The sequence below is a fragment of the Lagenorhynchus albirostris genome, chromosome 18 (genome assembly GCF_949774975.1).
Source record: "Lagenorhynchus albirostris chromosome 18, mLagAlb1.1, whole genome shotgun sequence".
Classification (NCBI taxonomy): Eukaryota; Metazoa; Chordata; class Mammalia; order Artiodactyla; family Delphinidae; genus Lagenorhynchus; species Lagenorhynchus albirostris.
In genome coordinates, this window is record NC_083112.1 from 28,245,892 (window position 1) to 28,259,428 (window position 13,537).

Consider the following 13,537-nt stretch of genomic DNA (forward strand, 5'->3'; position numbering starts at 1 on the left):
AGTGGGCAACCTTGTCTTGTTCCTGATCTTACTGGAAATGCTTTCAGGTTTTCACCATTGAGGATGATGTTGGCTGTGGGCTTGTCATATATGGCCTTTATTATGTTGAGGAAAGTTCCCTGTATGCCTACTTTCTGCAGGGTTTTTATCATAAATGGGTGTTGAATTTTGTCAAAAGCTTTCTCTGCATCTATTGAGATGATCATATGGTTTTTCTCCTTCAATTTGTTATTATGGTTTATCACATTGATAGATTTGCATATATTGAAGTATCCTTGCATTCCTGGAATAAACCCCAATTGATCATGGTGTATGATCCTTTTAATGTGCTGTTGGATTCTGTTTGCTAGTATTTTGTTGAGGATTTTTGCATCTATGTTCATCAGTGATATTGGCCTGTAGTTTTCTTTCTTTGTGACATCCTTGTCTGGTTTTGGTATCAAGGTGATGGTGGCCTCATAGAAGGAGTTAGGGAGTGGTCCTCCCTCTGCTATATTTTGGAAGAGTTTGAGAAGGATAGGTGTTAGCTCTTCTCTAAATGTTTGATAGAATTCGCCTGTGAAGCCATCTGGTCCTGGGCTTTTCTTTGTTGGAAGATTTTTAATCACAGTTTCAATTTCAGTGCTTGTGATTGGTCTGTTCATATTTTCTATTTCTTCCTGATTCAGTCTTGGCAGGTTGTGCATTTCTAAGAATTTGTCCATTTCTTCCAGATTGTCCGTTTTATTGGCATAGAGTTGCTTGTAGTAATCTCTCATGATCTCTTTTATCTCTGCAGTGTCAGTTGTTACCTCTCCTTTTTCATTTCTAATTCTATTGATTTGAGTCTTCTCCCTTTTTTTCTTGATGAGTCTGGCTAGTGGTTTATCTATTTTGTTTATCTTCTCAAAGAACCAGCTTTTAGTTTTATTGATCTTTGCTATTGTTTCCTTCATTTCTTTTTCATTTATTTCTGATCTGATTTTTATGATTTCTTTCCTTCTGCTAGCTTTGGGGTTTTTTTGTTCTTCTTTCTCTAATTGCTTGAGGTGCAAGGTTAGGTTGTTTATTCGAGATGTTTCCTGCTTCTTAAGGTGGGCTTGTATTGCTATAAACTTCCCCCTTAGAACTGCTTTTGCTGCATCCCACAGGTTTTGGGTCGTTGTATCTCCATTGTCATTTGTTTCTAGGTATTTTTTGATTTCCTCTTTGATTTCTTCAGTGATCTCTTCATTATTAAGTAGTGTATTGTTTAGCCTCCATGTGTTTGTATTTTTTACAGATCTTTTCCTGTAATTGATATCTAGTCTCATGGCGTTGTGGTCAGAAAAGATACTTGATACAATTTCAATTTTCTTAAATTTACCAAGGCTTGATTTGTGACCTAAGATATGATCTATCCTGGAGAATGTTCCATGAGCACTTGAGAAAAATGTGTATTCTGTTGTTTTTGGATGGAGTGTCCTATAAATATCAATTAAGTCCATCTTGTTTAATGTATCATTTAAAGCTTGTGTTTCCTTATTTATTTTCATTTTGGATGATCTGTTCATGGGTGAAAGTGGGGTATTTAAGTCCCCTACTATGAATGTGTTACTGTCGATTTCCCCTTTTATGGCTGTTAGTATTTGCCTTATGTTTTGAGGTGCTCCTATGTTGGGTGCATAAATATTTACAATTGTTATATCTTCTTCTTGGATCGATCCCTTGATCATTATGTAGTGTCCTTCTTTGTCTCTTTTAATAGTCCTTATTTTAAAGTCTATTTTGTCTGATATGAGAATTGGTACTCCAGCTTTCTTTTGGCTACCATTTGCATGGAATATCTTTTTCCATCCCCTTACTTTCAGTCTGTATGTGTCTCTAGGTCTGAAGTGGGTCTCTTGTAGACAGCATATATAAGGGTCTTGTTTTTGTATCCATTCAGCTAATCTGTGTCTTTTGGTGGGAGCATTTAGTCCATTTACATTTAAGGTAATTATCAATATGTATGTTCCTATTCCCATTTTCTAAATTGTTTTGCATTCGTTATTGTAGGTCTTTTCCTTCTCATGTGTTTCTTGCCTAGAGAAGATCCTTTAGCATTTGTTGTAAAGCTGGTTTGGTGGTGCTGAACTCTCTCAGCTTTTGCTTGTCTGTAAAGGTTTTAATTTCTCCATCAAATCTGAATGAGATCCTTGCTGGGTAGAGTAGTCTTGGCTGCATGTTTTTCTCCTTCATCACTTTCAGTATGTCCTGCCACTCCCTTCTGGCTTGTAGGGTTTCTGCTGAGAGATCAGCTGTTAACCTTATGGGGATTCCCTTATGTGTTATTTGTTGTTTTTCTCTTGCTGCTTTTAATATGCTTTCTTTGTATTTAATTTTTGACAGTTTGATTAATATGTGTCTTGGCGTATTTCTCCTTGGATTTATCTTGTATGGGACTCTCTGTGCTTCCTGGACTTGATTAACTATTTCCTTTCCCATATTAGGGAAGTTTTCAACTATAATCTCTTCAAATATTTTCTCAGTCTCTTTCTTTTTCTCTTCTTCTTCTGGAACCCCTATAATTCGAATGTTGGTGCGTTTAATGTTGTCCCAGAGGTCTCTGAGACTGTCCTCAGTTCTTTTCATTCTTTTTTCTTTATTCTGCTCTGCAGTAGTTATTTCCACTATTTTATCTTCCAGGTCACTTATCCGTTCTTCTGCCTCAGTTATTCTGCTATTGATCCCATCTAGAGTACTTTTAATTTCATTTATTGTGTTGTTCATCGTTGCTTGTTTCATCTTTAGTTCTTCTAGGTCCTTGTTAACTGATTCTTGCATTTTGTCCAATCTATTGTCCATTCTATCTCCAAGATTTCGGATCAACCTTACTATCATTATTCTGAATTCTCTTTCAGGTAGACTGCCTATTTCCTCTTCATTTGTTAGGTCTGTTGCATTTTTATCTTGCTCCTTTATCTGCTGTGTGTTTTTCTGTCTTCTCATTTTGCTTATCTTACTGTGTTTGGGGTCTCCTTTTTGCAGGCTGCAGGTTTGTAGTTCCTCCTGTTTTTGATGTCTGTCTCCAGTGGCTAAGGTTGGTTCAGTGGGTTGTGTAGGCTTCTGGTGGAGGGGGCTAGTGCCTGTGTTGTGGTGGATGAGGCTGGATCTTGTCTCTCTAGTGGGCAGGTTCACGTCTGGTGGTGTGTTTGGGGGCGTCTGTGGCCTTATTATGATTTTAGGCAGCCTCTCTGCTAATGGGTGGGGTTGTGTTCCTGTTTTGCTAGTTGTTTGGCATAGGTTTTCCAGCACTGTGGCTTGCTGGTCGTTGAGTGAAGCTGGGTGCTGGTGTTAAGATGAAGGTCTCTGGGAGATTTTCGCCGTTTGATATTATGTGGAGCTGGGAGGTCTCTTGTTGATCAGTGTCCTGAAGTTGGCTGTCCTACCTCAGAGGCAGAGCCCTGCCTCCTGGCTGGAGCACCAAAAGCTTTTCATCCACAGGCTCAGGATAAAAGGGAGAAAAAGTAGAGGGAATTAGTAGAAGTATGAGGAAAGAAAGAAGGAAAGGAGGGTAGGAAGGAAGGAAGAAAAAAAGAAAGAAGCAAAGAAGGCAAGAAGGCAAGAAGGAAAGAAAGGAGGGAGGGAGGGAAGGAGGAAGGAAGGAAGGAGGGAAAGAAGGAAAAAAGACAGAAAGAAAGAAGATACAGTAAAAATAAAATAAAGTATAATAAAGTTATTGAATTAAAAAATTCTTATTTAGAAAACAAAGGGACGGATAGAACCTTAGTACAAATGTTGGAAGCAAAGCTATACAGACAAAATCTTACACAGAAGCATACACATACACCCTCACTAAAAGAGGTAAAGGGGGAAAAATCATAAATCTTGCTGTCAGAGACCACCTCCTGAATTTGGGATGATTCGTTGTCTAAAGGAGGGAAGGAAGGAAGGAAGGAAAGAAAGAAAGAAAGAACGAAGGTAAAGTATAATAACGTTATTAAAATTAATTATTAAGAAAAAAATTTAAAAAAAAAACCATAGACGGATAGAACCCTAGGACAAATGGTGGAAGCAAGACTATACAGATAAGGTCTCACACAGAGCATACACATACACATTCACAAAAAGAGGAAAAGGGGAGAAAATCATAGATCTTGCTCCTAAAGTCCACTTCCTTAATTTGGGATGATTGGTTGTCTATTCAGGTATTCCACAGATGCAGGGTACATCAAGTTGATTGTGGAGCTTTAACCCACTGCTTCTGAGGCTGCTGGGAGAGATTTCCCTTTCTCTTCTTTGTTCTCACAGCTCACAGGGGCTCAGCTTTGGATTTGGCCCTGCCTCTGCGTGTAGGTCGCTGGAGGGCGTCTGTTTTTTGCTCAGACAGGACGGGGTTAAAGGAGCCGCTGATTCGGGGGCTCTGGCGCACTCAGGCCGGCGGGGAGGGAGGGGCACGGAGTGCGGGGCGGGTCTGCTGCAGCAAAGGCCGGCGTGACGTTGCACCAGACTGAGGTCTGCCGTGCGTTCTCCCGGGGAAGTTGTCCCTGGATCCCGGGAACCTGGCAGTGGCGGGCTGCACAGGCTCCGCGGAAGAGGGGTGTGAAGAGTGACTTGTGCTCGCACACAGGCCCGTTGGTGGCGGCAGCAGAGCCTTAGCATCTCTCGCCTGTCTCTGGGGTCCGCGCTTTTAGCCGCGGCTCGCGACCGTCTCTGGAGTTCCTTTAAGCAGTGCTCTTAAACCCCTCTCCTCGCGCACCAGGAAACAAAGAGGGAAGAAAAAGTCTCTTGCCTCTTCGGCAGGTGCAGACTTTTCCCGGACTCCCTCCCAGCTAGCCGTGGTGCACTAACCCCTTCAGGCTATGTTCAAGCCACCAACCCCAGTCCTCTCCCTGAGCTCCGTCCGAAACCGAAACCCGAGCCTCAGAGCCTCAGCTCGCGGCCCCGCCCGCCCCGGTGGGTGAGCAGACAAGCCTCTCGGGCTGGTGAGTGCTGGTCGGCACCGATCCTCTGTGCGGGAATCTCCCCGCTTTGCCCTCCGCACCCGTTGCTGTGCACTCCTCCGGCTTCGAAGCTCCCCCCTCCACCTCCCGCAGTCTCCGCCCGCGAAGGGGCTTCCTAGTGTGTGGAAACTTTTCCTCCTTCACAGCTTCCTCCCACTGGTGCAGGTGCCGTCCCTATTCTTTTGTCTCTGTTTTTTCTTTTTTTTCTTTTTCCCTACCTAGGTACGTGGGGAGTTTCTTTCCTTTTGGGAGGTCTGAGGTCTTCTGCCAGCCTTCAGTAGGTGTTCTGTAGGAGTTGTTCCACGTTTAGATGTATTTCTGGTGTATCTGTGGGGAGGAAGATGATCTCCGCGTCTTACTCTTCCGCCATCTTCCTCTCGTTCCCCTATTCATAGGTATTTTATTCTTTTTCATATGATTTTAATTTTTTTCTTTCTCTTTCTGGTAGTTTATTATTAGTGTATAGACAAGCAACAGTTTTCTGTATATTAATCTTGTATCCTAGAACTTACTGATTTCATTTATTAGTACTAAGAGTTTTCTGCTAGACAGTTAAGGGTTTTCTATATAGAGTATCCTGTCACCTGAAAGTTTAAATTCTTAGCTTACAATATGGATTCTTTTTATTTCTTTTTCTCATCTAATTGCTCTGACAAGGATTTCTCATACTATGTGTAATAGAAATGGCAAGAGTGGATATCATTGTCTTGTTACTGAATTTAAAAGAAAGACTTTCAGATTTTTATTGTTGAGTATGATGTTAACTGTGGGTTTGTCATAACTTGCCTTTATTATGCTGAAATATGTTCTCTCCATACAAACTTTGATGAGAGTTTTTATCATGAATGGATGTCAAATGTTTTTTCTGCCTCTATTGAAATGATCATGAGATTTTTGTTCTTTCTTTTGTTAATGTGGTGTATCACACTGATTGGTTTGCAAATATTGAAACATCCTTGTGTCTCTGGAATCAGTCCAACTTGATCATGGTGTATGATACTTTTTATATATTGTTGGATTCCGTTTGTAATATTTTGTTGATAAATTTTTCATCTATATTCATCCAAGATATTGGTCTGTCATTTTTTTTGTAATCTCATTGTCTGGTTTTGATATCAGTGTAATCATGGCTTCATAGAATGAATTTGGGTGTGTTCTGTCCTCAACTTTTTGGAATAGTTTGTGAAGGATAAGAATTAACTCTTCTTTATATGTTTGGTAAAATTCCCCTGTGAAGCTGTCTTGGAGTTGGCCTTTTGTTTGTTGGATTTTTTTTTTTCATTACAAATTCAATTGCACTACTAGTAATATGTCTGTTCAAATTGTCTATTTCTTCTTGATTCTGTCTTGGCAAGTTATATGTTTCTAGAAATTTGTCCATTTATTTTAGCTTTTCCAATTTGTTGTCATATACATATTTGAGGTATTCTCTTATGGTTTTTTTGTAGCTCTGTGGAATGTTGTTGTATATTTCTCCTCTTTCATCTCATATTTAGTTTATTTGGGTCCTCACTATTTTCTTTTTAGTGAGCCTGGCTAAAAGTTTATCAATTTTGTTTATCTTAAAAAAAACTCATTTTTTCATGGATATTTTCTATTGCTTTTTCTTTTTATTTCCTATTTTATTTATTTCCTCTCTAATATTTTGTTTCCTTCCTTCTGCTGACTTTTGGCTTTTTTTTTTTTCCTAATTACTTTAGGAGGCAGGTTAGGTTGTTTTTGAGTCTTTTTGTTTGTTTGTTTCTAGAGGAAGGCTTGTATAAACTTGGTATAAACTTCTCTCTTAGAACTAGTTTTGCTGCATCCCATAGATTTTGGAGAGTTTTGTTTCCATTTTCATTTGTCTTCAGGTATTTTCTGATTTCTTTTTTGATTTCTTCATTAAGGCATTTGTTTTTTAGTAGCATGTTGTTTATTCACCAACTGTTTTTTCTTTTCCCATTTTTCTTCCTGTGATTGATTCTAGTTTCATACCATTGTGATCTGAAAAAATACTTGATAATTTCTATCTTCTTAAATTTGTTGAGACTTGTTTTGTGGTCTAGCATATGATCTACCTTAGAGAACATTCCATATGCACTTGAAAAGAATATGTATTCTGATGTTTTGGGATGTAAAGTCCTATGGATTTCTGTTAAGTCCAAATGGTCTATTGTGTCATAAGACTGGTATTACCTTACTGATTTTCTGTCAGGATGAACTGTCTATTGTTGTAAGTGGGTTGTTAAAATCTCCTACTGTTATTATTTTATTGCTAATTTCTCCCTTTATGACTGCTAGTATTTGCTTTATATATTTAGATACTCCTGTATTGGGTCCATATATGTTAATGGGTGTAATATCCTTTGTTTGTATTGATTCCTTTATCATTATATAATGCCTTTCCTTGTCTTCGGTTAGGGCCCTTGTTTTGAAGGCATTCTGCCTGATATGAGTATTGCTACTTCAGCTTTCTGTTTGTTTCCTTTTGCATGAAATATATTTTTCCATCCCCTAATTTGCAGTTTGTGTGTGTCTTTAGCTCTAAAATTAGTCTCTTGTAGGTTCCATATAGATGGGTCTTATTTTATTTTATTTATTTTAAAATCCAGTCAGCCACCCTATATCTTTGGATTGGAGCATTTAGTCCATTGACATTTAAAGTAGTTATTGATAGGTATGTGCTTATTGCCATTTTATTACTTGTTTTCTGGATTTTTTTTAGTTCTATGTTCTTTTTTCTTCTTTTTGTTTCTTCCCTTTTTGTTTGATGATTTTCTTTAGTATTATGCTTGTGTTCTTTTTAGTTTTTGTGTATCTATTGTAGGTTTTAAATTTGTGGTTACCATGGGGTTCATATATATTTACCTATAACTATGTATACTTGTTTTAAACTGGTAGTTATTTAAATTCAAACATACTCTAAAAGGTCAACATTTTTACCCTCCTTCCCCATGTTTTGCCTTTTTGGTGTCATATTTCACATATTTATGTTTATCTCTTAACTGTTTATTGTAGTTATAGTTGTTTTTACAGTTTTGGTTTGCTTTTTTTGTCTTTTAATCTTTGTACTGGCTTATTTAAGTGCCTGAACCTTAGTCCTTATATATATTTGCCTTTCCTAGTGATATTTTTCTCTTTCCTATAGATTTTTACTTATTTTTCACTTAGAGAAAACACTTTAAAACTTATTTTAGGGTGGGTATAGTGTTGATAAATTCTTTTACTTTGTGCTTGTCTGAAGAGTTCTTTATCTTTTCTTCTATTCTAAACTCTCTCTCTCTCTCTCTCTCTCTCTCTCTCTCTCTCTCTCTCTCTATATATATATATATATATATATATATATATATATATATATATATATATATATAAAATGGAAAGGCATTTTCTTTTAAATATAGCAATGTGTACAGGTCTATCCCAAACTCCCAATCTATCCCTCCTCTCCTCCCTTCCCCACCACCGACAGTAACCATAAGTCTGTTATTCAAGTCTGTGAGTTTTGTAAATAAGTTCATTTGTATCTTTTTTTTTTATATTCCACATGTAAACAATATCATGTGATATTTAGCTTTCTCTGTCTGACTTACTTCACTTAGCCTGATAATCATCAGGTCCATCCACATTGCTGCAAATGACATTATGTCATTCTTTTTAGTAGCTGAGTAATATTCCCTTGTATAGCTGTACCACATTTTCTTTATCCATTAGTCTGCTGATTGCTTCCATGTCTTGGCTCTTGTAAAGAGTGCAGCAATGAACATTGAGGTGTATTTATATTTTCAAACCATGTTTGATAGGTAATGACACTTTGCTGGGTATCCTGGGTTGCAGATTTTCCTTTTCAGCAGTTTGAATATATCATTCCACTCTTTTTGGCCTGCAAAGTTTATGCTGAAAAATCAGCTGATAACTTTATGGGGGTTCCTTTGTATAGGATTATTTGCTTTTCTCTTGATGCCTTTAGTATTCTCTTTTTAACATTTTGCCATTTTAATTATGATATGTCTTTGTGTGGGTTGTTTGTGTTCTTCTTCTTTGGGGACCCTGTGTGCTTCCTGTATTTGGATATCTGTTTCTTCCATCATGTTTGGGAAATTTTCAGCCATAATTTCTTCAAATACATTTTTGATCCCCTTCTCTCTCCCTTCTCCTTTTGGGACTCCTATAATGCAAATGTTGGTATGCTTCATGTTATTCCAGAAATGTCTTCATTTTTTTTTTCCTTTTTGCTGTTCTAATTGGGTGATTTCCTTTACTCTGTTTTCCAGAGCACGTCTGTTTATCACCTAGTCTGCTATTAATGCCTTCTAGTATGTTTTTCATTTCAACTATTGTATTCTTTAGTTTTGACTGGTTCATTTTTATGCTTTCTATTTCATTTTTAAAATCCTCACTGTTTTCATCTGCTTTTTCCTCTAACTCATTTAACATTCTTATTAGCATGCGTTGAATTCTTTATCTAGTCTATTGCTTATTTGTTTCATTATTTATTTTTTCAGTTCTTTTAGTTGAGACCAGTTCCTTTGCCATTTCATTTTGCTTAACTTTTTCTGCCCCTATGAATTTAGGTGAAATGATTACCTATTAAGTCTTGAAGCAAGCACTGTTCTTATGTGGCAACATCCTACCTTTGGTGGGAGAAGTGGATTTGACATAGATACCAGTCACATCCTTCCTCAGTGTGTGTTGGCAGCTATTACTTGGTAGGGAGTGGGGCTGGAGATGAAAGGGCTAGAGCTGGAGCCAGGTGTAAGGTGGATTTCCCCTCTTCTCAGTGACCATCACCACCCTATTGATGGTAAGGTCTGATTCCAAGTTGCTGGAGCAGAAGACATGAGGGTCAGGCTTGAGCTGGCTTTGTTCCCTTGAAGTTGTTTTTTTCCCCCTCTCCCAGTACAAGACACTTACCCCAGTGAGAAGGAGTGCTGATGCGAGTGAGATCTATGTGGACTGTCAGCTCATGTTGGCTGCACACAGAGTTTGGAGCTGTCTTTGATGCACCAGTGAGCTGCCTGTGCAGCTGTCAACAATTGTTCCCCTTGCTCTGCTCAGACAGAGCCTCAGGTCCCCTTTGTCCCTCACTGTCAGTTACTCCCCCAGGATAAAATTGAGAGTCCTATAACAACAACAATAGCATTTTCATATAATTCCAATAGAATAATCTTTTTGAAATATTCAAAGACTTGCTGTGTACTTTAAAAATGTGTCAAGATCAAAATCCCAGTACAGCAAAATAGTATACTAAACAGAACACAACTAATAAATGATTTGAAATAAGATTATGACCTTGAAATCTATGATAGCACAGAACAATGGATAAGTATAAATTTAATTTATTCATAGAAGGAAACAAAAATAATTCTGCTTAAAAACAAATAAAACTTAAGGATTTTTAAAGAGGTAATTAAATTTTCTAGGCATGTGATGAAAATAGGCTGGAAAAAGTTTTTTAACCTTTGGAAAAATAGAAGAAGAAAGGGATGGTTTGTAAGGATTTGTTGTATGTATTAATTTTTTCCTTTTAATCACTAGAAATCAATAAACAGTTTTATTTCTTATTTGGAGTTGTTGAGATATCTAGGAAAATAATAAACTTATTTGGAGTTAAAAACACTATGAATAAAAACAAGATATGTAGAATACAATTTGACAAAGAAAATATAACTTCCTAAAAAGTAAAATAAAATTAAAAAAAAGCAAGGAACCATAAAACAACATTACCAGCAGAAGCAACAATATTTTAAAAATTTAAAACCACTTAGAATTAATACCAATTTAAATTTTTACATAATAATATGTATTTAAAGAAGATTTTTCTCATGTGGGTAATATAAGACCAAGTAAAAGTCAAATCTATTTGATGTTCACAAGAGCAATGACTAAAACAAAGAAAAAAATAAAAATTGACAAGTGTAGAACAGGAATAATTTTTAATTGGTCATCATATTAATATCTGAGATATTTGAATTAAAATGTAAAAAACACTTTTTTCACAGAAAAAAGTATCATTATTTAAAATGTGCAATTACAAAAACTTTTAATTTCCTTGAAATTTGTATAAGGAAAATAAACACAGGCATATACACACCACATATACACACAGTAAAAAATGTATAGGGAGTACAAAGATAACAGAAGAAACATTTTATGTTTGTTAATGTATTTTAACCTATTCCTTCCAGCCCTTGGCATATCAAAGAGATAAAAATAAACAATATTTAATAAAATTTCAATATATATTAATTTTAGTATTGTTTTGTACTAAAATCTACACCTTGTAGAGAATAAATCATGCATGTAAGCTTCCATGAAACATTTACAACACCTAACTATATTTTATGCCTAGAAATAACATTAAGGAATTCCAAAAATATTATCTTAATGAAATTAATTTAGAAATTAAAGTATAAATTACTTTAAAAAACAATAAAAAAACCCAATATTCACCTAAATTATATGGGTATTACAATATACACTCTTATATGAACCCAATTTAAGGGTCTAGTAAAATTTATGATTAATACATATTTGAAAAGTAAAGATAATGAGAAACATATCTATGAAAAAATGGTATGTAGTCAAGATATAACAATGGACAATTTCAAAACTGTGTTACTACAAAGAAAGTTTTGTTACAAATAAAGACAAAATAATAGAAAATAAGTATATTAAACAGTTAAATAGCACTATAATAATTGCAAATAAAATATTATAAGTTATAATATTTCTACTATCTCTTTCAAATATTAAAATATATATGGTGACATCAATAGCAAGAAGTTTTAAAGATAGGAACTTTTATAGACACTATTTCAAAATATATAACACATTTTAAACTGTGAAAATAATTTCAATAATAAAATATATTTCTAGAAAATAGAATTACATTTCTTATAGGTAGTAAATTGTGGTATTAGAAAGAAGGATCCTCTCTCAGAACCTTCCTGATGCCGCATTTGTATCCTGTTTCTCCAACCTCCAGGGCCCATTCAATCCTTCCAGCCTGTGACGAGCAGCAGAGAAAAACTAATTACATATCATTTTCTTGCCCCATACACACCTTGAGGCAAGCAAAAAAATAGAATAAATTTTAACAATGAGGGAAATTGTGCACATCCTGGCCCATTAGTGTGGCAACCTAATTGGTGCCAAATTCTGGGAGGTGATAAGTGATGAACATGGCATAGACCCCACCGACACCTATCATGGGGATAGAGACCTGCAGTTGGACTGCATCTCCATGAACTACAATGAAGCCACAGGTGACAAATATGTTCCTCATGCCATCTTGGTGGATCTAGAACCTGGGACCATGGACTCTATTCGCTTAGGTCCTTTTGGTCAGATCTTCAGACCAGACAATTTTGTTTTTGGTCAGTCTGGGGCAGGCAACAACTGGGCCAAGGACCACTACACAGAAGGTGCCGAGCTGGTTAAGTCGTGGATGTGGTTCTGAAGGAGGCAGAGATCTGCGACTGCCTTTAGGGTTTCCAGCTGACCCACTCGCTGGAAGGGGCACAGATTCTGGAATGGGCACCTTGCTCATCAGCAAGACATGTGAAGAGTATCCCAATGGCATCATGAAGTCTTCAGTGTAGTGCCCTCACCCAAAGTGTCCGAATCTGTAACTAAGCCCTATAATGCCACCCTCACCATCCATCAGCTGGTGGAGAACACTGATGAGACCTACTGCATCCACAACCAGGCCCTTTACAACATCTGCTTCCACACCCTCAAGCTGACCACGCCAACCTAAGGGGACATGAACCGCCTCATCCTGACCACTAAGAGTGGTGTCACCACCTGCCTCCACTTCCTTAGCCAGCTCATTGCTGACCTCTGCAAGCTGGCAGTCAACATGGTGTCCTTCCCATGTCTTCACTTCTTCATGCCTGTTTTTTCCCCTCTAACCAGAGGTGGAAGCCAGCAGTATCAGACACTCACTGTGCCCGAGCTCACCCAGAAGATCTTCTATGCCAAGAACACAATGGCTGCCTGTGACCCCCACTATGGCTGGTACCTCACCTTGGCTCCTGTCTTCTGTGGGTGAATGTCCATGAAGGAGGTGGTTGAGCAGAAGCTCAACGTGCAGAACAAGAGCAGCAGCTACTTCCTGGAATCAATCCCCAGCAACGTCAAGACAGCTGTCTGCAACATCCCAATCTGTGGCCTCAAGGTTGTGGTCACTTTCATTGGCAAGAGCACGGCCATACCGGAGTTGTTCAAGTTCACCTGAGTGCAGTTCTCTTCCATGTTCTGCTGGAACGCCTTCCTCCACTGTACACAGGCGAGGGCAGGGACGAGATGGATTTCACCAAGGCTGAGAGCAACATGAAAGACCTCATCTCTGAATACCACCAGTAGCAAGATGCTACAGCAGAAGAAGAGATTTTTAGTGAGGAGGCTGAATAGGAGGCCTAAGGTCAAACCCCATCACCTAAGTCTTCTCAGTCCCTTCAGACTTCTTCCTCAGTCATCCCTTTCCTCTCCCTCAGAATTTGCATTTTCTGACTCTTTTTTTTTTCTTTTTTTGGGAGGTGGGGAGAGGTTCTAGAACAGTGCCTGGCACATAATAGGCACTCAATAAATATTTGTCATTTGTTAAATATCTC

General features: G+C 37.5%; 1 pseudogene; it reads left to right on the plus strand.

Annotated features, from left to right (window-relative positions):
- Positions 1–12,021: 12,021 nt before the first annotated feature.
- LOC132508691 (tubulin beta chain-like) lies at positions 12,022–13,337 on the plus strand (annotated as a pseudogene).
- Positions 13,338–13,537: the final 200 nt, after the last annotated feature.